The sequence below is a fragment of the Nannobrachium achirus genome, assembly GCF_963921795.1.
Source record: "Nannobrachium achirus genome assembly, chromosome: 6".
Classification (NCBI taxonomy): Eukaryota; Metazoa; Chordata; class Actinopteri; order Myctophiformes; family Myctophidae; genus Nannobrachium; species Nannobrachium achirus.
This window is the reverse complement of record NC_137815.1, coordinates 61300164-61325077: the sequence shown is the minus strand read 5'-3', so window position 1 is coordinate 61325077 and position 24914 is coordinate 61300164. Positions and strand designations below refer to the sequence as shown.

Here is a 24914-nt window from a genome sequence, read left to right as displayed (position 1 = left end):
CAGATCTGAATGGACAAAAGATCAAAGTGTCATTTAACTTCAGAGAAAATTACTAGTGAATGGAACGTCAGCTGTTTTCTGATAAACAAAATATGGAAACCAAATTGTGCCTGTTTGTGCTACCCTCATTTCTAAGAATCCTAAAGAGTCCAGTCCAACACAGACACAATATGATGCATATACCCTCAGGCTCAGCACATGGCCAAGGAGAGCAATAGTTTATAAGTGCAACAGCAGCATGCCAGCATCTGCAGTAATAGTAGTATCGGCATGTACTGTATGTACTATAGTCTGTTATACTGTAAATACTGGTCTGCCAGCAGGTCTGTCACTGAAAGTTCACCAGTTCAAATCCATGTTAGAATCTTCTTAGGAGGGGAAAGTGAATAATAAGTATTCAAGACAATGATAATGCTTTCCTGATCGAGATTGTTAAAGCGTCAAATTGTATCTAATCAATTTAAATCCACAGATGTTGCACTTAGATATATGGTATAAATGGAAATTGAAAAGCGCATGGAGGGTTACCCTCATTTGCAATGCTGTCGAGATCACATATCCATTATTGCCCATGCAAACAGTGGGCTGGAAATACTGAACAGCGGCCGCTGTGACATTGGGACAGTAGTAGAACCGAATAGCAAGTGTCAATGAGGCATAGGGACCGACATATTCATCCATGCAGATGCTACATGTAATCCATGGAAAAATCAATCTGCTAACCTCTGTAGTCTCTGTGCTCTGATTCTGAGAGGAGAGGAGAGTTTGTATTTCATATTGCAGAATTTAGCTTTCATAAAAATATTCACAAACGCGTTTTTCAACGGTTCTTGAACAATAGTGACAGGTGCTAACAGAAGGAAAACATAAAAAATGCAATCCAGGCTGAAGTAGGTCTGGGGACAATAACCGTTTTAGCCCAGTACCACAGTTATGTGACCAGCTCAGAGGTTTTGTGATTAGAGTCTCCGCCATGAGATTGGGAGGTCAGGTTTCGGTTTTTGGAGCTGTGTGAAGCACAGGCTCCCTATACGTGGCCGTGTGGGTCTGTCTGTGTGTCTGTCTGTCTGTGTGTGTGTGTGTCTGTATGTAGCCTGAACTTCCTAAAATTCGGCACGCTACTAGTCCCACAGTTTTGCCACCACACACTCGCGCCATATGTCAAATCGACCGGCTTACTCGGGAATCGTGGGCTAGTAACTTGCTAAGAGAAAGGTTCAATAGTTTAATTGATATTAATTTATTAGTGAATTAATTTTCCCCATTGACTTATAATGGGAATCGCAAAAACTCACATTCAATTATTTGTCTCTCGCAAACCATAGGGGCTAGAGTTTCAAGACTTGGAGAGGAGGTTCATAATGATTTCAAGGATTAAATAAAAAAGAATTGTGTCATTTGGCCGCATGGTGGCGCCATAACACCCCACTTTACGTTTTGGCCTGTAACTCTTGAACCGTAGGTCGGAAAATTAAAAATATTTTTTCCGCATCTCCCCATATAGGCCACGCCCATTTGCGCCATGATAGATTTTCCGCCATCTTGAATTTTCTCCAAAACACACTTTTTGCTCCTTTTCCTACATATTTTCTTCAAATGTCACAAAAATCGGTACACATGATCCACACACACACACACACACACACACACACACACACACACACACACACACACACACACACACACACACACACACACACACACACACACACACACACAGCTCCACTTCACACGGGGGTGATTTTTATAGTGGTACCACCATAGACTATAAAATGGGACCCATTTTAATGTCATGTCCAGGAGGTGTACTTGTACATCATGGCTCATCATGAACGTTACCAGGTACATCACAGTGGGTTGACATCTTTACTGTGAGTTATATTCAATTTTTAAATATGCTTTCATATATTTATTATTTGTATACATTTTTTGGGGGGCTGTTGAATGTGAATGAGTTCATATGATGTGTAATACAAAATCTTAACTTACCTAAACACAATAATCACAATCATTAACATAATCACTGACATTCATTCAGGCTTTTGGGAAAAATAATAAATCAGCTTGAGAGGAGGAGGGGCCAGTGAGCCTGTGGAGTTTTTTTGTTGTTGTTGTTTTATTTTTTTTTATTCGTTTTTGTGTCTGTCTGCTGAGTTCTTGAGCTAAAGAGAACCTTCACAGACATACGTAGAAGACAGAGGCATACATATTTGGAATTAATTTGCGCTAATGTGGTACAGTGCACAGTTTTTCAACAAGCCAATGTTATTGTTGCAACTTGCATCGGTAGCATCGAGGCAGTATGCATCATTTTTGAGGAAAAATATATCCACTGCGCAATCTAATAGGCCTACTGTAATCTAAAATCCCATCAAAGGATTTCCATCAACCCTCTCAGTGACATGGTTTAATTTACGAGCTACACTTTTAGGGTGAGATTTATTGATATGACTGACAACTTATTATTTCAGTGGTCTATCCATCTTCTGAATGTGTATATGTTTTATACACTTCATAGAAGTTTATACTATAGTGGTAACTGCTTTGAGACTGAAAGTCAATTATGAATATTCCCCTTTTACTGCGGGTGGGTGGGGGCCCCAGCTATAGGTGGAAGCTTTTTTGTGTTTACCGTAGTTTGGCTTGGTGGCTAAAAGAATGGAAACACTGAATATTCAAATAAAGAATTACAAAGTATTCTAACACAAAAATGTCATGTAGAGGATATGTTGGTGCTGTCCTTAAACAAACCTAAAACATTTCATATCCTAGCCATGCTAACTGCTACTATTTTAACATGAAAGTAATTTTAAGCCACTCAATTTATATAATATATCAAGAAAGGTCTTGCAACAGAGAGCCCAATGACATAACACTGTCCGTATTGATGTTATTGGTGAGTATTAGACCGCATGGTGTGTTTAGAATTGGATTGATCTATTTCTGGAGGGTAGAATACATTAGGGACCCATAGTCAAGCTGTACTGCTGTATTCAATTACACAACAACAAAACAACAAAGAACAAGAGGACACAGCTGGCCTGAGTCACAGGCGTGACTGACAGATGTGGTGGACAGTGGACACAAGTCGGTCTCACACAAGTATGTCGACGGCTTAACAGATGGAGGATAAAAATGTTGTACTGTCTGTCAAAACATGATTTTTTCCCCCCTTTTTTTTCTCAATATTCTGCCAATTGACACTATAGAATTGGCAATGGATAGGCCTACTGTAGGCCTATCCATTGCCAATTCTATAGTGTGGGCCACCATCCGGACATGTCTGCTATTTCAAAATCATTAATGTGTAACAATACACATTAAATCATTAGCTGCTTCTTTTCACTGGAAAGAAAGGCGTTTCACCTGGGGAGAGTAGTGCACAGATGTGGTTCATGCTATCTTCCCCAGTTCATCTGAATCCTCTCCCTGCTGAAGCAGCTCCCAGAACAACCAGTAGGAGTCACTATAGTGCAGCAACAAGGAATCACTGCCAATAGTGTTTGTTGGTAGCCAAGCCAAATTGGAGACACCACTGCTGGTAACAAACGTGGGTATCTGCGGTGGTGGGCCTGTGTTTTAACCTCTATATCAGAAGTTGCCACACTGTCCGAATATGGAGCTCTAGTGGACGACTACACAACTGGATCAGGTGCATTCAGTGTATTTCTCCTTGCAGAGAAAGACAACATGATGCGTTTACTTTTCACACTGTGCAGGTTGTCTCTCTCTCTCTCTCACACGCACGCACGCACGCACGCACGCACACGCACACACACACACACACACACACACACACACACACACACACACACACACACACACACACACACACCTCTACAGGTCACAAATCAATAGTCCATGCTGTTGACAAGAGGTTTGATATTAGGGATGTAGGCACATGGCAAGGAAGCATCCAATTGGAATTACCTTGTCTGTACATGATGGGGAGCCTCTATATTCAATGTATTTACTCATTCACAAGCTCTAACAGATGTATCCATTCTCCATTTCATCTAGTACCAACTGTCTGTCCTCCTCATCTGAAAATACATGCTTCTGGTTGTCCATAACCATGATGTGGAAAGTCCCCTGTTTGTACTAATAAATCACTTCATATTATCATTTGGATAATATGATGATATCGTATTGGGTTTAGATCTGTATCATGGCAGCAGCCTTTGGAGGATCATTTGACTAATAATTCACTTCAGTGTTATTTTCCTTATATTCCCTGTGGTTTGTTCTTTACAACAATTGAATGTGTTTTCATTTGAATTCTCATAAAATTGCAAAACAGTTTCTAAATCATATTTGTCCCATTGTTATCTTCCTTCTTGATTCTGATGACTTTATGTGTTGACCTTACACAGTAATTTATCAGTTCAAGTCTTGGCTGCAGGCAAACAACAATACCAAATTAAGAATTAATGAACAAATGTTTTGATTATTTTGTTTATATGTATAAACTTAAGCTGTAATCCTAGTTGCAATTTCTTATTACACTACTCTCCTTACCCATACTGCCAAATTGTCAATGTAATAGTCTTTCTGTGATACGAAAGCCTCTTTAATCTAAATCCCTACCCTAACCCGACTGCAAGCAGCACTCATTCACTAATAGACCTGGCCGATAGTGGTCCCAATTTAACCAACCCTATTTTATACTTCAAAAATGTGACACGTTGAGCGCTAGATCGGCTATTTTCAAAACATTTTGAATGAAAAATCTTGAAATACTTTGAATAAATAAGTAATTGTGAATAAATGTAACCACAATGTTATTTTTTAAGTAGTAAGTTGTCAAATATGTCAGTAATTTCTTTGTGTATTTAGTTTATGCGTCATATCTGCCATGTGCAACTTCAAAGCCTAAAAGCCAAACAGAAATGTAATTATCAACGATCGCAATTATTTGAGTGACAATTAATCGTCACGTAAAATGTCATATCGTGATATACATACATACATACATACATAAATACATAAACACGTGCTCACGTTCTCACTCCTATCACGGACTCACCCTGATTCCAGCCTGGTACCACAGTGAGCAAACAGCATGACCTCACACCCCATGCCCATCACCCACTCTGATGTCACTTCAAATGTCCAGATTTCACCAACAAAGTCATATGCTCCGCACAAGACCAGATCACGCAGTTTTCCATGACTCCTTTAGAGGCCACTTGACTTAGCTATTGTTTCCCCTTAGACAAAGTACAATCAATTGTTGTGGTGGAGAGACCCAGCTAATCGGGTTGCAATGTCCACTGTCACCAGCAGATGGGGAAATCTCTCTCACTGGACAGTGGACAGTATCACCCGGAGGGGACAGAACAAGAAAATACAATTACTGGAGATAGCACACAAAATTATGCCCCGAGTGCTGGTTATTACCTGTGACCAAGATTAGTGTGATCACCTCACTATTGCAAGTTCTTTCCTCAACAGGCTATTCCTCTACTTTGCCTGGATAGTAAGACAGGTCCAAGGCCTCAATACAATATATCAATGTATCACCTTTGGGCTCTTATTTGAGAGTAGACCTGAGTTCTTTAGTTCTTCAGTTGCCGCTTTAGTAAGACAGGCTTATCGAGATCGCCTCTCTACAAGGACGATACAGAGTAAAAGTTTCTCCTGAAACCTATATCTTATTACACAGCACAGAACCTCTCGTGCAATAGAGTTAGTTAGTGGTCGAAGGTTTTGTACTCTTACACAACTTATTCCAAATAGTATTACAACACAATAACAACCGGTTTGCTAGTCGTAATCTCTCCTTTTATACTATGAATTATGATATCACTCTTCAGTGTGACATCATATTTCCCAATTAGGTTGTTTCCTTTGTAACATTACCTATACAATGAAGAAAAGAAAACACCTTTTCTCTAAAATGGGGAGTCTCATTTAACTCGTATATTGCAGACAATGCCCTGCTTCAAGCCTGGCCCGAAGAGGTTCTGTCTCTATCAATCTAGCCGATTCCTCAATTCAATTCCCAAAGTTCAATGTTAATGGGCTGGGCTCTGTTGAGAATACATGGCAGGGCATGACAAGAGGAGTGGCGCTGCCAAGATCATCACAGTTCTCTGTCCCCAGGCTGATTTCTAAGGGATGGCAATTACCATGTACAGTAAGTGGTAGATTAATTTGAAAGGGGCAGGCCCTCCCACCGAAACATATTTATATTCTGTCGTACAACAGACTTGCTCACTCGAAAATAACAAAGATTTTCAAGAGAGCAGCAAACATGACACAGCGTGTCAAGACACTCGACGAAGTATGAATTAGAAGACAGTATAAATTATGGTTTAACAGAGCCTGAGCAGGGAGGTCAGAGAAACAGCTGTCACCCACACGGCCCCACAGCTGATGGGCCGTGCCACATACAGAGACTGCAGCTGACAGGCTGAATGGAACACACACCATACAGTATGCACGACACACGGCATAGTCAGGGGTGTTGCACCAAATTCTGGGCCCTGGGTACAAGGATTCACTGCGGGCCCCCCATTAATGTTCTTCATAGGGGGAGGGGGTTTAACCCATTTAGACTGGGAACGCAATAACGCATTATGTTGTGCTTTAACTATTGAAAAATAGCAGATATACAAGATATCACAGTGCGGCACCGAGTGCCGCGCTGCGAGCTTGTAGAATATTTTTGAATATTTCAAGGTTTTTTGAAAGGTTTCTATGTCAGTGGTGCTCAAACCGTTTCATGTGAAGGACCCCCAAAATGATATGTATTTGGCCACGGACCCATCTCCACGCTCCCGTTCCAGGGACCCCCCAGAATCATTTTTTTTGTTACAAATGTTCGCTCAAAAACTGCATATATTCAAAGATTTGCGCACATTTTCACGACTTTTAAAACATAGCAGATCTACAAGCTTGCAGCATGGCTCTCATTGCCGCGCTGTGAGCTTGTATATCTGCTATTTTTCAACAGCTTAAGTATAAAATAATTCCAGGCCCCTCCACCTTGGGCCCTAGTAACTCAGTCCCAGTCCCACTCCCCCCCCCCCCCCCCCCTTGTGACGCCCCTGGCACGACACACGGCATAGCACACGCACACGGCATGCCCCCGTGGCGCTCACACACCCTTTTCCACCTGCTGTTGCCCCCTTCAATCAACAGACACTGTCCTCACTTGACTAGCTAGCTCAGACTCATAGACTGACTCAATAGTTCAAAATGGAGCAGGTGGGTGTCATGACACACTGTGGTGACGATTTGTTCCTATAAATCATAAATGAACGGATTAAAAATACATCTCATGAAACATGAACGCAAATCATCTCAAACCATGCATACAACATGCAAACCATGTGCTGCTTTCGGATGCGGTTTGTTCCCCGCGTTGCGTGACGCGTGTGAAAATGAGCTCCTGATTTTAAGAAACATCTGCCCCAAAGGCCTATAAATCCTCATTATACTGTATAGCTTGTCTTGAATAAAGAATTGCCACCATATCTGTTTAAATCATGAGGCATCTCAATTATGCCCAATTAAAGCCATGGGATAAAGCTTTCAGTTGCCAGATGAATGGAGGGGAGAGAAAAGCGTTTTTGTGTGTGTGTTGATGCGATACAGTCAGGCCCAGCTTTGTGCAGCCTGGCAGGGGGTGGGTTTAGAGAAAAGAGGCAAAGCAGAGGGGAGAGAGAGGGCCTGGGGGTTGAGGCCTGCCGCCACTGGCCCATCACACTGTCTGTTGCAGCTGGGGAATTGGGGGCCTGCCCTCCATGCTGCACGGAATGGCGCTCCGGGCCGCGTTGGGGGCGGCGGGCCGTGACAAACGCTAGTGTGTATAACCCAGATGCCATGAAGCAGAGTAGGTCAGTGTGTGTGTATGCGGGGGGGTTTAGGGGCAAAGTGGGAACAGAGGCCATAGTGTGGGCCACCATCCACAGACATGTCTGCTATATCAAAATCCCCCCCCCCTCCCCTCCCCCGGGGTTTAAGGGAGCACAGATTTGCCCAGGCACTTCTTAGACGGTACATGAAGAGTCACTGGTTGTCACTGTCAACGAGTATAATGAATGGGCTCTTTTCCACAAGTGCCTGAAGACGGACAAGAGCAGCAAAAGATGAATTGATGGAGGAGAGGAAGAAATACCTCCATTGACCAGCTGTCAATAGTCACACCAAAATGTTTTTTTTTAACATGATGTAATTTGTATTTATATCAGTTTTCTGCTTTCCACCCATAACTTCAATGGAACGGAAAGGACTGTCTGTAGGTGGTCAGGAAATACTAATTATAAATCAAATGTCCAACAAGTCTACAGTGACTTCACACTACTGGCGTGAGCCCTGTACTTTAAGCACAAACTGATATCTTGGATTCAACCCTGCAAGGGTTTAATTTCATGAATTTCATGATGCTACATACAGCTTCAGTAATAAAGAAATTCTGTCATACCTTATTTTTTAGGCTTGTATTTAGGCTTATTTATCAACACATCGCATAACACTTAAACTGTCCTAGAAAGTTACAGCCTGTTACTCGCAATTTTGAATCACACCACAGCTCCAGACGGAGCCGCTCGTTTCGTTTCACTAGCGTTGGCAGGTAGGGTTAGGTTTAGGCATAGTTTTACTGAGGTTAGGGTTAGGTTTAGGCATAGTTTTACTGAGGTCACGGTTAGGGTTAGGTTTAAGCATAGTTTTACCGAGGTTAGGGTTAGGTTTAGGTTTAATCATAGTTTTACTGAGGTTACGGTAAGGGTTAGGTTTAGGTTTAGGCATAGTTTTACTGAGGTTAGGTTAGGGTTAAGGTTTAGTTTTGGTGGTCGGACCACCTGGCACCTCTGCACGGTGCAAAAGAAGCGCTCCCTAGCTCCGGTTCAGCCAATCAAAAGCTTCCGTGGGCATGGTTTGCCTGGAGCTGTGTTGTGATTCCAAATAACGCGCCTGTTACAGCATGTTAACAATAGCATATTACATGTAATGAACCAGTCTAGAGATAATCCTATTCAATTGTATCACTGTCAATCCAATTTGCCAACAACATAATCAATTACATGAGGTTTATCAGGGCCCACAAAGCATGCATCTACTATGACAGCTGGTCAAGCCTGAGAGCTGTGCCATTGGAATATTATCTCATATCTTTACCACGTCACCGATGCAGCACAGATGCTGTTGCCTAAAAGCAGACAGAGCAGACCAAAAGGATTACTCACCGGTCGCCACAGTTAGTGTTGAACTGACAAGATAACATTAAAAAAACAGAAAACACAAAGACGAAGGGTTGAAATACCTCTTCACCAGTGGTGGAAAAAGTACTACAATTTCCTACTTAAGTAAAAGTATCAATACTGCAATGTAGAACTATATTCTGTTACAAGTAAAAGTCTGACATTCAAAATGTAGTTGAGTAAAGGTACAAAGGTATTGCCAAAATATACTTAAAGGAGTAGTTCCCCCCCAAAATGACTTGTTTTCTATTGATTAGTCACGCCATGGAGAGTAGAGTTCAATAATATTTTTTGTTTTTTGTCACATTCCTAAGACAAAAATGTGATAACAATAAATGTACCCCCATTCGTTCCGGATGTCAATGGGGGTAAATTTACTTGAATCAAAGTTTTGTCTTAGGAATGTGACAAAAACCCAAAAATATTATTGAACTCTACTCTCCATGGCGTGACTAATCAATAGAAAAAAAAGTCATTTTGGGGGTGAACTACTCCTTTAAAGTACTAAAGTAGAAAGTAAATCTTTTGAAAATAGCCGATTGCATGTTGAGCTTGTAGATCGGCTATTTTCAAAAGGCCGAAATTGTATATAGGGCTGAAGTTGTTCATGTAGGTTTCAAAATCTACAAAGTAACTAGTAACTAAAAGTTTACAAATAAATGTAGTGGAGTACAACATTTGGATCCAAGATGTAGTGGAGTAGAAGTACAAGTACTGAAAATTGGAAATACTTAAGAGAAGTACAGATACCTCAAAATTGTACTTAAGTACAGTACTTGAGTAAATGTACTTAGTTACTTTACACCACTGCTCTTCCCCATAATGTGAAGAGGAATAATGACTTCAGGCCAGGGAATGTAAATTCACAGAGAGTCAAGTGGGGACAAAGTCACTGTTAAGACGGTCTACTGAGCAATAAGGCGTCAGAGGAGAGGATCTGTTTCTGCTTCACTTCAAGTAGAAGTTTTAATTCAACATTGTCCCTCATTGTTTGCACTAACATCTGTCATGTTTGTGGCATTATCTGTGCACACTAAAGGTTAATTGTCTCAGCCAGGCCTACAGGCCGGGAGGCAAAGACTAAGTTTTCACCCCTGTCCATCCCTGTCCGTGTTTCTGTAATGTATCAAGTAAAACTCCACCACAAAACAAATCTGCCTCACATGGAGGCACTTCGCATTTTGGCCTATGACTCACAGTCAAGAATCAAACATTTCCTCTGGATTCCTTGAATTGTGATGAAACTCCCCATACGGCCATTTCCCCCTTACAAGATTTTCCACAATTTTACATTTTCTTTAAGCCACACTATTTGTTACTACTCCTGCAGATTATTTCCAAAATTCACACAAATCGGTACACATGATCTCCGAAGTGAAAACCATGTATCGTTCAGATTTTTCATATGCCATTCCAATTATGATTCCGGGGTTTGCGGGAGGGGCCCATTTGACAGAAAATGGCAGAAATCATTAACTAGGTGCCCCCAAATATATATTTATCACACATCGAGGGGCTTCTAAATAACAGTGTTCAATTCATGTTTCTGAAATCATGGACAACAAAAACAGCCAATTAACTACATGTTGGAATTGCATGTTGGGAGACCTTTATGGGCAGAAGCGTTTCCACTTCAGCCCATAGGCACCACAAATGTGAAAAGGTGAACCGTTTGTCGTGGAAATGCCATTTCCCCCTGCAGTTTCCTCATGTCCCAATACAGCCCTGGATATGCCACACAGCCTGGCGAAGACCTGCACTCAGGTCGTCCTCATTGTTCTTAATGACATACTTTCAACTGACACATTTCTATTGCTGCAAACACGGTTGTGCAATAAAGTACCAAGATGACATTCTTTCCTACAGGTTTGAGTCACGTACCTCCCATAAAAGAAGTCTCCACACCCTTCACTTCAGACATTTACTGCTGACAGAAGGTGCCAGGAGACCAACCAACACATAACAAAAACAAAAATGACAATGACGAAATCTGAATGTCATGTGGCTGGCTGCAAGTCAAACCTCCAGGTGAGAAAATGATTTCCCAAATACTAACAACAAGCTCATCATCCTATAACAGCGATTTGCCACTGCCTTCCCTGTAGGGGAGCAGGGGTATTACCTTACCACCCAGCGAGGGTGACACCTGTTACATATCTGCCATAGTGGTGAGGGGGGGGTGGGGGGGGGGGGGCTCTACGTATCTAGAATACAGCCACAATGCTTTTCGAGTGCTGTGCATGTGCTGCCAGGGGTGTCGCACCAAATTCTGGGCCCTGGGTACAAGGATTCACTGCGGGACCCCATGAATGTTCTTCGTAGGGGGAGGGGTTTAACCCATTTAGACTGGGACCCCGCATTATTACGCGTTGTTTTGTGCTTTAACTATTGCAAAAATAGCAGATATACAAGCTCGCTTGTAGATCGCTTGTCAAGCTTGTAGATCTGCTATTTTTGAAAAAATCTTGAAAATTTGAATATTTCAAATCCTTCTAAGGTTTTTTGAAAAACGTTTGTTTCTATGTCAGTGGTGCACAAACCTTTTCATGTCAAGGTCCCCCAAAATGATATGTATTTGGCCACAGACCCCCATCTCAAGATATTTAGTTCCAGGGACCACCAGAAGCAACATTTTAGTTACAAATGTTCGCTTAAAAAAATACACATACGGTATTCAAAGATTTGCACACATTTCACGACTTTTCAAAAATAGCAGATCTACAAGTTGGCAGTGAGCTTGTAGATCTGCTATTTTTCAATAGCTAAAGTATAAAATAATTAAGGCCTCCTCCACCTTGGGCCCTAGTAATTCAGTCCCACTTTTTCCCCCCGTGCGACGCCCCTGTGTGCTGCCATCATATCGGCTTTCACTGTGTTCTCCAGGTCACATGATCAGCAGATACCCTCCAGTTCACACCCTGACCTGACATCATCCATTTAGCCTGATGGGCTGTGGGCAAAGATTGATTGTGACTAAGGGTAACATTATATGAGGTGACAGGCCGTGGTAATGTACTTCTGATGAGCTAATGTTGCTGATGGACACCTCTAGTTGTTGTCTTTATAAAACGCCTACACGAGGGGCCCTGACAATACTGTAAACGTGACCGGTGCTGCTATTTGAGCCATGCAACAAGCTCCTGCAACAACAATAGACCATATAGTAGGGGAAAGGGTACCCATACAGCCATGCTGATGGCATGCCCCACGCATTGATCCAACGAGAAGTGGCCAAGCCTCCCGAACAGTACTGTTAAGTAGTACAGTAGGCCATCTTTTTCCATAGGGAACGGGATCACGACGTCAGAGTCAGTTTCAGATTCAGGGGTTAATTCCCAATGTAAAACCCAATTGACATACGAGTCAAATAGGACACTGGCCAGCCAGACTGAGTTGCGAGTGAGAAAAAAATAAACATCTGACAAAGTTGTACCAGTAAGATGCCTAAGGGCGAAAAGCGACCTCCCCCTAAAAAGCGAGGTCGTGCCATCTGTCTTGGCCATATATGGATTCTGTTAGTGTGGTTCTCCTAACAGGGCATCATCTGGGATACAATCCATTTTATGCCCATATATGGAGATCCCTAACAGAATCCCTTTTATGCCCATATATGGAGGTCCCTGCTCTGAGTATCTGTCATCACTGTGATGTCACCTGTTTAACCACAGTGTCAGGCGTTACTCTTCCAGAATAGCGCCTGACACGTTATCGCAATAATCACAATATTACAGTTGACAAGAAATCTTGTGAAATAAAATGTTGCCAACTAATCATCAAGGACGATGATACACAAAAGAAGAAGAAGTCGAGGGAAGGTGGGCTTTATTGCGACCGTCAGGGAGCAGCTTACTATGAAAACCTCCACCGGCCGTCCGTCCGTCGGTCGGTCACACGTCACACCTTTGCCCTGCTCATATCTCCGCATCAGTATATAGGGCTTGTTTGTTTATTGTATGACATCACGCCACATCATCAGCTGTGGACTCTGTGATGTCATCGTATCGCATCAGTATATAGGGCTTGTTTGTTTATTGTATGACATCACGCCACATCATCAGCTGTGGACTCTGTGATGTCATCGTATCTCCATATATGGCCATCTCCGTATATGGACATCAGTATGACATCACACTGCTGACATCAGTATGACATCACACCGTACACAAATGATTGCGACCGTCAGGGAGCAGTTTACTATGAAAACCTCCACCGGCCGTCCGTCGGTCGGTCACACGTCACACGTCACACCTTTGCCCTGCTCATATCTCCGCATCAGTATATAGGGCTTGTTTGTTTATTATATGACATCACGCCACATCATCAGCTGTGGACTCTGTGATGTCATCGTATCGCATCAGTATATAGGGCTTGTTTGTTTATTGTATGACATCACGCCACATCATCAGCTGTGGACTCTGTGATGTCATCGTATCTCCATATATGGCCATCTCCGTATATGGAGATATAAGTCGTCCATGCCCAAGTATGGGCTGGTGAGGTCAGACTTTGTGTGATGCGTAGGTTATCTCCATATATGGAGATTCAACATTCCAGGCAATGCTCTCTTCCCTGGTGAGAATTGCCCCTTTATATAGGGCTTGTTTGTGTATTGTATGACATCACGCCACATCATCAGCTGTGGACTCTGTGATGTCATCGTATCTCCATATATGGCCATCTCCGTATATGGAGATATAAGTCGTCCATGCCCAAGTATGGGCTGGTGAGGTCAGACTTTGTGTGATGCGTAGGTTATCTCCATATATGGAGATTCAACATTCCAGGTGTAACTATGGCTACCCGTATGACGTGAGAGGTGGAGGTTGTGATATTTGTGGAGATAAGCGACCAACGGTCGCTTATCTCCCGATTAGGGAGTCTTACTGGTCATATCATTGACACTGCTTCCTTATTTATAACTGTCGTCACAGTGAGCCACAGCCATATAAAATGAGATGGCGACCACGCCGACCAGAACTGCGTCACCCTGTGGGCGAGTCTCCGCCTTATGCCGGTTCCCTATTGAATTAGTCACTCAGATAGCGCTTCCCTTCTGGCTGTATTATGAAGCCAGAGAGACTTCCTTTTTCCTCGCCCTCTGTACCACTGTGTCCTTTTTGTCATGCATGGGTTAGACACAATCCCACACCCCCCTCACAGGGCTCATATTGGCCTGTCTGACTGGACCAGCAGGAATCTTGGTTCTGGTCCACGGGGCGAGCGATAATGACTTCCCTCCTCTCCCTCTGCTCACCTCCTCCTCCTCCTCCTCCCGTCTACACCTCCTCCAGGCTGCAGTGGTGAAGGTGACTGCTGCCTAAATGGATTGGCCTCTTAAATAGCAGTGGATCTGATTCTGGAGGATGCTGGAGAGGCACGGTGTGTCGGAATAGTATAATCCAGGGGTCTTCAACGTTTTCAGGCCAAGGACCCCTTAGCTGAGGCAGAGATGAAGCAGGGACCCCCAGATTCCATATACCGGTAGTTTCATCGTTTGACAGCACAATCATCAGTGTATTTTGGATTCATGTCAATTTGTTTTCAGATATTTAACCGTCAATACTTAATAAACGTACTTAGTGTGCTCCCCTCTTTTTTCCCCTCTACACCAAACCTCTTTGCCGAAAATAGCAGATCTACAAGCTATTGTACAAGCATGTAATTCTGCTATTTTTAGCTAAAGTTCTTAGAATATGGACGTTAGGGTTCATGTGGTTAATATAAAAAAGGAGAAAAAAGGTTATATCACACAAAGATTTGAAGGACCCCCTCTGGTAACTCTGAGGACCCACTAGGGGTCCCGGACCCCCTGTTGAAGACCCCTGATAATCACAACGCTCCCAGTTTGATTCCATCTAGAGACCTGTCTTGCATGTCTTCTGCTCCTTCCGTGTAATCTTCCTTGGTAGATTGAAAGATGTATACGCGTGTGCTTCTTTCAACGTGAGAAGGTAGATGAGCGTGTCTGTACCGATGGGGGGTGGGTGTCTCTCTGCCAGTATTAACGGTAAAAGAAAAGAAGGGGCTCATATAACAGCCCATGAATGATGAATGCTAAAGCTCTTGCACTCCCAGAGGGAGTGCACCAATGATACTTTGTATATAACATCACACCCTGGTGACACATACACAAACCCAGAACCCACCTGCAGTATTAAACCACACCAGACAACCAAACTGAGCGCGCGCACACACACACACACACACACACACACACACACACACACACAAAGGCAGCGTTTGGAAATGCCAAAGACAACCGTGCACGCCTACTTAATAAAAGAATCAGGAAATGACTCCAGGCTTCTCAGATGGAGATGGGATATCTCATACACAGTAAAATCCTCAGTGTTAACTTATCCATTTGTGTATTCTCTACTTTACGCACTGCATATCCCCTCTGGCTGTAGATGTGTAAAGTACTCACGTGGGGGTTTAACCACAGTGAGTTCAGTATTGATCAGTGCTGGATCCAAGGCTGTGGGGTATGTCTGCTCTGGGAGCACAGCTGTCTCCCCAGCCTTCCACAACATGTACCTCTCTCTGTATTTGCGCCTGAGAGGGAAATAATATCAGCTCAGGCCTTTCAGTCCACGACCACTGAACCCCCTCCCAAGCAGCATGCAATGGAGACACTTAATGGTCATTATTATCATGCAGGCCCTCCAAATAAATCCCCCCAGCCCCTACACCCACACTAGCCCCTTTTCTACTGCAGCTTTAGCACCACTACACCGCCCTACACCTACACACAACACTACACCACACCACACCACACCGCACCACATACAAATATCTACATTTTCCATTACACAAAAGTACCCCTATTGGTAAGAAACAAGTTGACCCTTTTACTGTGATTCTATAAATTTGTATTACAACTATCCTAAATTATAATACCCTGGATATAATGGATTATTTCTGTGATAATACACTATAAAATATTAACGTATTACTATGATAATTTTAATACACAATAATAGATTATAACAGTGATTATAACACAATTATCATGTATTGCAACTATATCATGGTCGTCTGAATGAAAAGTCAGTGAGTGATCAGTAGGGGTGTAACGATACATTTTAATAGCGATTCGATACATATCACGATACATGGTTGACGATACGATATGTGATTCGATTCAATGATTTAAAATCGATATTGTAACTATTTAGCAAAGAAATTAAATCTGTGTGAAAGGTGTGGATAGTGCAGGTTTTTAAGGGAAACATGTATTACTATGGATATAAATAAGTAAACATAACACACTGATTATCTTCCAAATGCATGGACATTGTATATTGACAAACCTGCACCTTGACATGAACCCAGAGATACACACATATCGATAGACCAGTTTAGCTATATGGAAAGGAAAAGTAATTAAACCCCTCCTATACATTTTTTCTTCTTAAAAATGCTAAATACAAAGCCCAAGTAGGTAGTAACGTTACAATCGATTCTTTGCTCTGCCGATTACAAAATAAAACGATTCGATTTGAGCTGTTTTCATTTCGATATACTTCGATTTAAGTTAAAAACTATATTTTGATACAGTTACTATATTGTTACACCCCTAGTGATCAGTCATTATGAAGTGTTTGCCAGTTTGGCCTAGCTCAGACTTACTCTGGATTGGTTGACTGTTATGGTCACTTTGATTTGGGCACTGTATTATTTTTTGATAGTCGTGCTTTAAGACACTTTATGTATATATATTATTCGTTCCCTTTCCTGTTGTACCTTGCTCTTACTGTACTTACTGTACCCTGTTCTTGTTTTTTCTTTTTATCTTTTTCATACTTCTCTGTAACTTTGTAAATAACCTTATACTGCTGTGCTGCCTCTGGGCAACACATTTTCCCCCTTGGGATAATAAAGGTATCTGTCTAGCTGGATACTTTTTAGTACCACGTTTAGTACCACTTTCACACCACTCTACCCAGGTCCTTGTAGTGAAAAACCTGGCACAAGTGGGCGGTGTGGAGTGGTGTGGTGTTGGGCCATGTCAGTGGAAAAGGGGATTAATGGTCATTATTATCATACAGGCCCTCAAAATAAATCCCCCCGGCCCCTACACCCACACAAACAGCACCCCTGTTGCGAGTGTGTGTGTGCGTGCGTGTGTGAGAGAGAGAGAGAGAGAGAGAGAGAGAGGCTGAGTGCAGGATGTAGATGGATGGGTGGATGGTGAGAAGTACACAGGCAGCATAATTACTGCAAGGGTCATTGACAGCCTCCCCACACACACACACACACACACACACCCACCCACCCCACCATCATGTCACTCAGGCAAACCAAACAGGAGTACATCCACTGTCAGACACACAGAGAGAATGGGTGGGAGAGGGCTTTGCTTTGTTGATATTTTCAGCGTTTTCTCCGCCTCAGAGCAACGCCATGCTTGGCTGACACAGGCACAGGAACATAAACAAAAGCATGGCTATAGTTCACAGTAGAAAGCTGTAGGGGATTACAACCTGTGGTTCATGTTTCCCTCTGCGCCTGCTGCCTGGGGTAATGATAAACCTCCTAGAATGCACTAGGCTAGCCTCACTGAAATGCAGGCAGGAACTGTCTGCTCTTTGAAAGCCATTAATGCAGCAATCACACAGACCTTTCATCTACGTCCAGTACTCTACCAGCCCAGCACATTCATGACTTTATTCATCCTCTGATAAAATTGAAAAAATAAAATCTTGTAGAACAGGGGTCTTCGACGTTTTCAGGCCAAAGACTCTTAAGCTGAGAGAGAGATGAAGCAGGGACCCCCAGATTCCATATAGTTTCATCGTTGACAGTACAATCATCAGTGTATTTTGCATTCATGTCAATTTGTGTTTTCAGATATGTAACTACTTGAACTGTCAATACTTAATAAACTTGACCTTTCACTCTGTACTTAGTGTGCTCTTTTTTCCCCTCTACACCAAACCTCTTAGCCGGAAATAGCCGATCTACAAGCTTGCGAGGCATTGTGAGCTTAAGTTCTCAGAATATGGACGCTAGGGTTCAAGTGGTTAATAATGGAGAAAAAAAAACTTCTATCACACAAAGATTTGGAGGACCCCCTGTAGTAACCCCTTGGGGTCCCGGACCCCCTGTTGAAGACCCCTGTTGTAGGGATGGACATCGGTATCGGCCAATATCAAAAATCAGCAGGTATTATATCAAACCGGCCGAATCGGTGACCGGCAGGTCACTGACATAAATACCGGTTTTATGCAGATTGTGTCTATGGCACTGCACAGCATGATGCTCTGGTGCTGTGACTAAAGTAAACATTAGCAAGTAGCAGCCAGTCTACTTAGTGGCAGCCTACAGAATACAGATGGTGCTGATTACCTTTGCAATGTAAGGATATATTCCATAATCCTGTGTCAATGTCGTCTCCAAAAAGAAGGGGAAAAAAAGCATGCGTCACCTGCTTTCCTCCTGCCTAGTCCAGACGGTCATATTAGACTGGATATTGTCTGTGATTTCTAATATTGTACTATTGTGATTGATTTGGCATTAGTGTTCTTCTAGCTTATTGGTACTCAAATTGAAGTATGTCTTGTAGGCCTACTTGGCCTGAAAAAAGGGTATTGGAGCAACCCTATTTTCTAGTTCTTAGCTAAAGAAATCGGTATCGGAAAAATCGGTTTTGGCAGGTCAGACCTTCATAAAACCGGTGGATCGGTATCGGCCAAGAATTTTGCAATCGGTCCATCTCTACCCTGTTGTAGAAGAAATGTACTTATGACGATCAGTTTATTCTTATTTTTGCCTGATGATCATCGCAAAGGTCATGGGAAACACCTGTTTTCTGCCTATTCTAATAATAATGTGTCTTGCTTGCTGTATATTGGTGTATTCTATGATAGTGTACAAAACATATTACTGGCAAAACTCCCAGAGCCACAGCCCTTCCATGCATGTATTTAAAAATCAAACCTCGGTTCGAAGTGGAGCGGTGAATCTGAGTAGCTATACCCTGTGTGTGTGTGTGTGTGTGTGTGTGTGTGTGTGTGTGTGTGTGTGTGTGTGAGAGTGAGTGGTGAGTGTGCCTGGCCTGCACAAAACAGCGCCCCTCCTTTAACTAGTGTGTTGTGTGTGGCCACTCAAGGTATTGCCAGACTACGGACGGACGGACACGGCCAGCCAGCCAGCCACCCACATACCCACGGACATACCTGTCTATTGGGAGCGCTTTCACCGCTCCAAAAAAGAGAGAGAACTTAAACTGCACATTTATCATTTATTAACTGAACTATGGTATTATACTGTTAGTATGTATGGGCTGACATAATATATAGACTTGAGTTAAAAAGATGTTTGTGTTTTTCTGTGGTCTGGCATGTTTAGTCCATTGACTACGACTCTGTGTATGTGTGTGCGCGCAGTGCCATCAGCCAAGAGCCAACTGTCTCTGCAGTGTGTATGAAGTGTCCACACAGCAATATTTTAACACATGTATGTATACCAGACGTCTGACCCAACTGATCTCCTGACATTCATCTGTAGTCAGGAAGTCTATTTGGTGTGTGTAAGCCTTTACACAGCCCTGCCCTGATATGACTTTCTATCGTTTCAGTATTCCAAAAATAGCAGATCTACAAGCTCGCAGCGCGGCACTCGGTGCCGCGCTGTGAGCTTGTATATCTGCTATTTTTCACTGGTTAAAGCATTCAATAATTCTAAATGGGTTAACTAGCCTAGCTCAGCTAGACACAATCCAACCATGTTAAAACCATATTCTACAACCTAAAAGCACAGTTTGACTTTACGACATATTCCTCTGGGATAGCGGGCACTTAAAGTAAAATGTCCCAGTCAATGGCCACCGATACAGATAGTAAATCTAGAAATCAATGCCTTGTGTCCATTCCCTAAATACGTATATCATGTCAAGGAAGACAGCTGTCAGGATTACATTTGCGGAGAATCTGTTCGCAAACTGCCAGCCCTCACTGTTTAACTAGATTAGAGCTTATCCTAATACAAGTCTTGTTCATCTATCTAAAAATGATGGAAACCGCCTCTCAGAGGAATTGCCAGCCAGCTGAGAGTCTTTAAAGGCCTGATGCAACTGTTTTCCCATTACTCAGAATGGAAACAAACAAACTGAAAGGAAGGTTTGTCAGTATTTGTCACCACTAATCACAGTCAGTCACATTTATTACAGCATAGTCAGTCCAAAACCACAACAATACAGAGATGAGATATAAAGTTATCTTTGCAGAGCAAACACTTTTTTTTAGAACACGCATTAGAACAATCTGTGAGAATACATTGCATGTGCTTGCGCTGTATTGCAAAAAGCCTGCTTTGCACGTGAAAATGAGGCACAGACTGTTTTGTTTTACAGAGGATGTCCTGTCTGCAGGACAAAAGCAGACATGAAACAAGGAAAAGGCAGCGAGAGAGGGAGATATACAGCCTGTGCACTTCTGGTTTTCTGCCAAGGAAGAACAGATTCCTGTTGATACATGTGACGGCAGTATAAACCGTGTCTGCAACGGTCCTCCTCCTCACTTCCTCAGGCCACATGGAGCACTGAGGGCATGTGTGGGGCTGTCCCATACACAGGTCAAATAGATTGCTGTGATAACCTCCAACCTTGCTGGCTTGCTCTCTTTGCCTTGTGCTTACTTATAATTATGACGTTGAGTAGATTCTGCAACAAACCTCGTTAACCACTTGAACCCGAGCATCTCTAGTATTCTATAGCAAATCTATGAGCTTACAAAACGCTGGCCAACACGTCCAACACACCGCCTTTGTGAGCTTGTTGAATATATGTACTGTACAGCAAAAACAGAGGTGGCCTAGTACAGTGGTTCTCAACGTTTTCAGGCCGCGACCCTCAAAATAATCATATTTTAACTGGGGACGCCCCTACCCTACGAGCAACCCTACGAGTAATGCCTCAAGAGTTGAGGCATTACATTTTGTATAACACGGTTCTTTTGTGAAAATAGCAGATCTACATGCTCACAACGCCTCGCAACACGCAAACGTGATCATGTAGATCAGCTATTTTCACAATTCCGGTCTCTAATATTAGACAATTTGGCCAATGTTTAATTTGTCATTTTAGAGGTATTTAAAAGTCCTTACATTGTCACTTTAGAAATGTGTAGATACCCTCTGTACACTTAAACTGTATGTTGGTTTGTTTACTGTTGAGTGAGAAGACAATGCTGCACATTAACCTAATCATCTGGGAACCCCTCAAAATAATTTGGGGCCCCCCTGGGGGTCCCGGCCCACAGGTTGAGAACCACTGGCCTAGTATAGAGCCCTTGGGGATCTGGTCAACCAAGTACAGGGTTTGGTTAACTGTGTACTACGGCAGCAACACAGATGTTCCCCCCGCATGGGGATCTGAATTGATTTCCACTGTTAACCCAATGAATTACGGTCAACCTACAAACAGGCATTGACCAGAAACGCTGTGATGTCTAAAGCCTACATTAAGCAATTCAAGTCACATACAGTGTTAATTTATCAATTTCCGGAGAGTACGAATGGAACCAAATTGATCCATAAGTATCCCTTTCCTTCCCTCTGTATTCTCTATCAGACTTAAAGTAGTAACAGTGAGGATTTTACAGTACATACTACATAGTATGTAGTACATAGTATGTAGTAGTACATAGTAACTTCCCAAAGTGACAATTATGATTTCGATGTCTGTCTGCGACAAGAAGCGTTGTCAAAACCTGTCCGGCAGGAAATGTTTTTGTGTGGAGTCCCTATACAACGACAGTATCATGTAACAGCCAGTCCTCACATTCAAATGTGAACGAAGAACGCTGAAAAAATGTGGGAAGAAACTAAAAGTGCAGATAAGCTACTTTAAAACAAAAACAGCGGTGTGTGTGTGTGAGGGGGGGAGGGAGGAAGGTGGGAAAATATCATTAGTGCAGTTCACAAACCCCAGTCTTCAGGATGTTGTGTGACCTCTGCTGGATCAACAGTTTGGCCGAGAAATAAGCAGTCCTATGTTTACCCTGATTAGCCTTTTACAGATTCTCTTGTATATGTTCAAGGTCCTGGGAAAACTGTTGTGCCCTTCTTTGTCCTTTGTTCAGGGTCAACTGCAGGTGCGCTGGTCTCAGAAACAGAAAGAAAACGGGCAGAAAAAGACTCACTCTCTACAAAACTTTTAAGGAAGACTCCTTAGACTAAAAGAAAATAATTTATTTTTCAAATACAGAGATGAGCACTTCTGTGCTCACAGTGAAAGGTGTAAAAAAGCAACCATCGTTTCAGTGATAGGACTTTGTCTGAGCTATATCACACTGCGCTGGTCCAATATAGTATATGACCAAAACGTTTGCAGCTTTTTTTTGCACCATTCACTTTGAGCACAGAGCACTTAATGAGCATGTTAAAATAAAATAAAAACATTCATTTTGTTGCTACCCAAGGGGTCTTCTGTAGAGAACGAGACCTTTGCTGCCAGTTTTCCTAGTCCATATGTAAGCCTGATTGCCACACATCACCCTATCCATGCTAGCCAAGCAACAGTGGTGGAATCTTCTGTGACAGTTAATAGCTTTATTGAATTGAAAGTGCTGACCCCATTAAAAGCAACTGAACATCCTAGACTAAAATAAACACAATGCTGCGCAGCCAGTTTGTATAGGTGTGCACACGCGCGCATGTGCGTGTGTCAGAGAGAGACACACACATGACAACGTGTGTGAGAGAGAGAGGGAGAGAGACAGACAGACAGACAGACAGACAGACAGACAGACAGACAGAGAAACAAACAAAGACAGAGAGCAGAGCATGTTTTGGGAGCTACAGTACAAATTCAATATTGTCAGCTGCCACTGTACTTTCTCAACTTGCGTGCCTTTCTTCTATATCAGTGACAAACGAACCTAATGGCACTGACTTTCTTCAATAAGTCAGCCCATTTGTGTCAACCACTGCAAAAGGTAGATGACGCAGGGGACCATGTGAACGCATGACATTCAAGACTCAATTTGTCAGAGCACTGTTATTTTATCTATAACGTTATTTCTTCATCCGATCTTTCAGTTAAACTAAAAAAGCATGTAGTTTCATTGGTACTTTCATCAAGTACTTTTTACATCCTTATTTGTGTGGTCCTGGGCGACACGACACCGTCCACAGTCCACACATAATTTATATAGGCTACTGTAGGACATCACGTGTCTGCTCTCTCTCTCCCATTGTTTCTCCATGTCCAGGAAACAGGATATTCACACAGAGTAGAGCTGACCAGCTGACCCCACACCAGGAAAGAGAGAAGGGTCTTTAAAAAAGTAGAGCTTCATTTTCTGTTCTTCTGTTCTTCTGTGAGTGTGTGTGTGTGTGTGTGTGTGTGTGTGTGTGTGTGTGTGTGTGTGTGTGTGTGTGTGTGTGTGTGTGTGTGTGTGTGTGTGTGTGTGTGTGTGTGTGTGCGCGTGTGCGTGTGTGTGTGTGAGAGAGAGAGAAATGTTCATGTTTACCTTCTTGCCACTGGACATGCATAAATAATAAATGATAACGATTAAACTTGATTATGGGATATACTGTACACTGAGCTGACAACTCAATAATTCATCAATTGCCCATTATCACTCAGGTAACAGCATAAAGAAAGACCCTATTAATAACTAACTTGACATACCGATCAATTCAATTTGTAGGAGGGACAAATTGGTATGGGGAATTATAATTACACTAATAAATTAATATTAACGCATTCAAAGGAAGAAAGTACAAAAGTCGTGATCACAGACTCATGTTCTCAAACCCTTTCATGTCAAGGACCCCCAAACGGACACTTATTAGCCTGTGGTGGACCCCCATTTGAAAAGAATAGATTATTACAGCTCTATAGCAGTGATTCTCAATCCTTTTAATTTCAAGGACCCCCATTTAATGGTAGACCTATTTCTATGTCTGAGACCCCCATTTATATTGTAAAATCAATCTTCATTTAACTCTCTGAGAATGTACAAAATGGTTCCATTTCATTTGTAGGAGTTACAGACCCATAAAGGGTCCATATGGTTCCTAATTATCATGGGGACCCCCTGGAACTCCCTTAAGGACCCCTGGGGGTCACTGGACCCCACTTTGAGAACCAATGTTTTAAGTGACAGAGCTACTACTGCTTATTGTAATAACAAAGATGCAACACTTTAAAAGCGAGATAACAACAAAGTACTACAAAGGAGCAATGCAATAAAGCGAGCCTGAAATATTTCGCTGCAGGTGTCGTTGAAAACAGTGTGAAATTGTAGCTGGATAAAAGCCACTTTCATACGCATGACCGGGGTGTATGAGTGATAATCTAACAGGTTTAAACACATCTCACCTTGTTTCTTTTGTTGGTGACGTTGTTGTGATCGATGTAAACTCCACTTGTTTCAAAAACCGGTACCGGGTTTATAGACTGTTTAAAATATTAATAATACTAATCGGCTTGTCTCCACCACTGGCAAAACTCATAAAAAAGACACAATGTTACAATAGAAGCTGGTCACGGCGATCGCTTTGGTCCAGGAAGGAAGGGAATCAGCCTGGTCGGCATAATAACCTTGTCGCGCGTACACAGAGCCATCTATCCGCGCACCCTGTCTCCCTCCTACCTTCAACCAATCCATCCAACAAAAACGAATTTCCCTCTACCCGTGCAAGCGCCGGCTGTCCAATGGAAGAGCGCTCTCTGCTGCGTAAACACGCTCAAAG

At 42.6% G+C, this 24914-nt stretch overlaps 1 protein-coding gene across 1 annotated transcript in view; it reads right to left on the bottom strand.

The window, feature by feature from the left end:
• Positions 1–24647, bottom strand: part of frmd4ba (FERM domain containing 4Ba) — a 63476-nt gene extending 38829 nt beyond the window's left edge. The window contains exon 1 of the mRNA XM_080729133.1: positions 24541–24647. The gene's annotated coding sequence lies outside the window, so the exon portion shown is untranslated. The remainder of the gene's footprint in view (positions 1–24540) is intronic.
• Between the last annotated feature and the right edge of the window lie 267 nt (positions 24648–24914).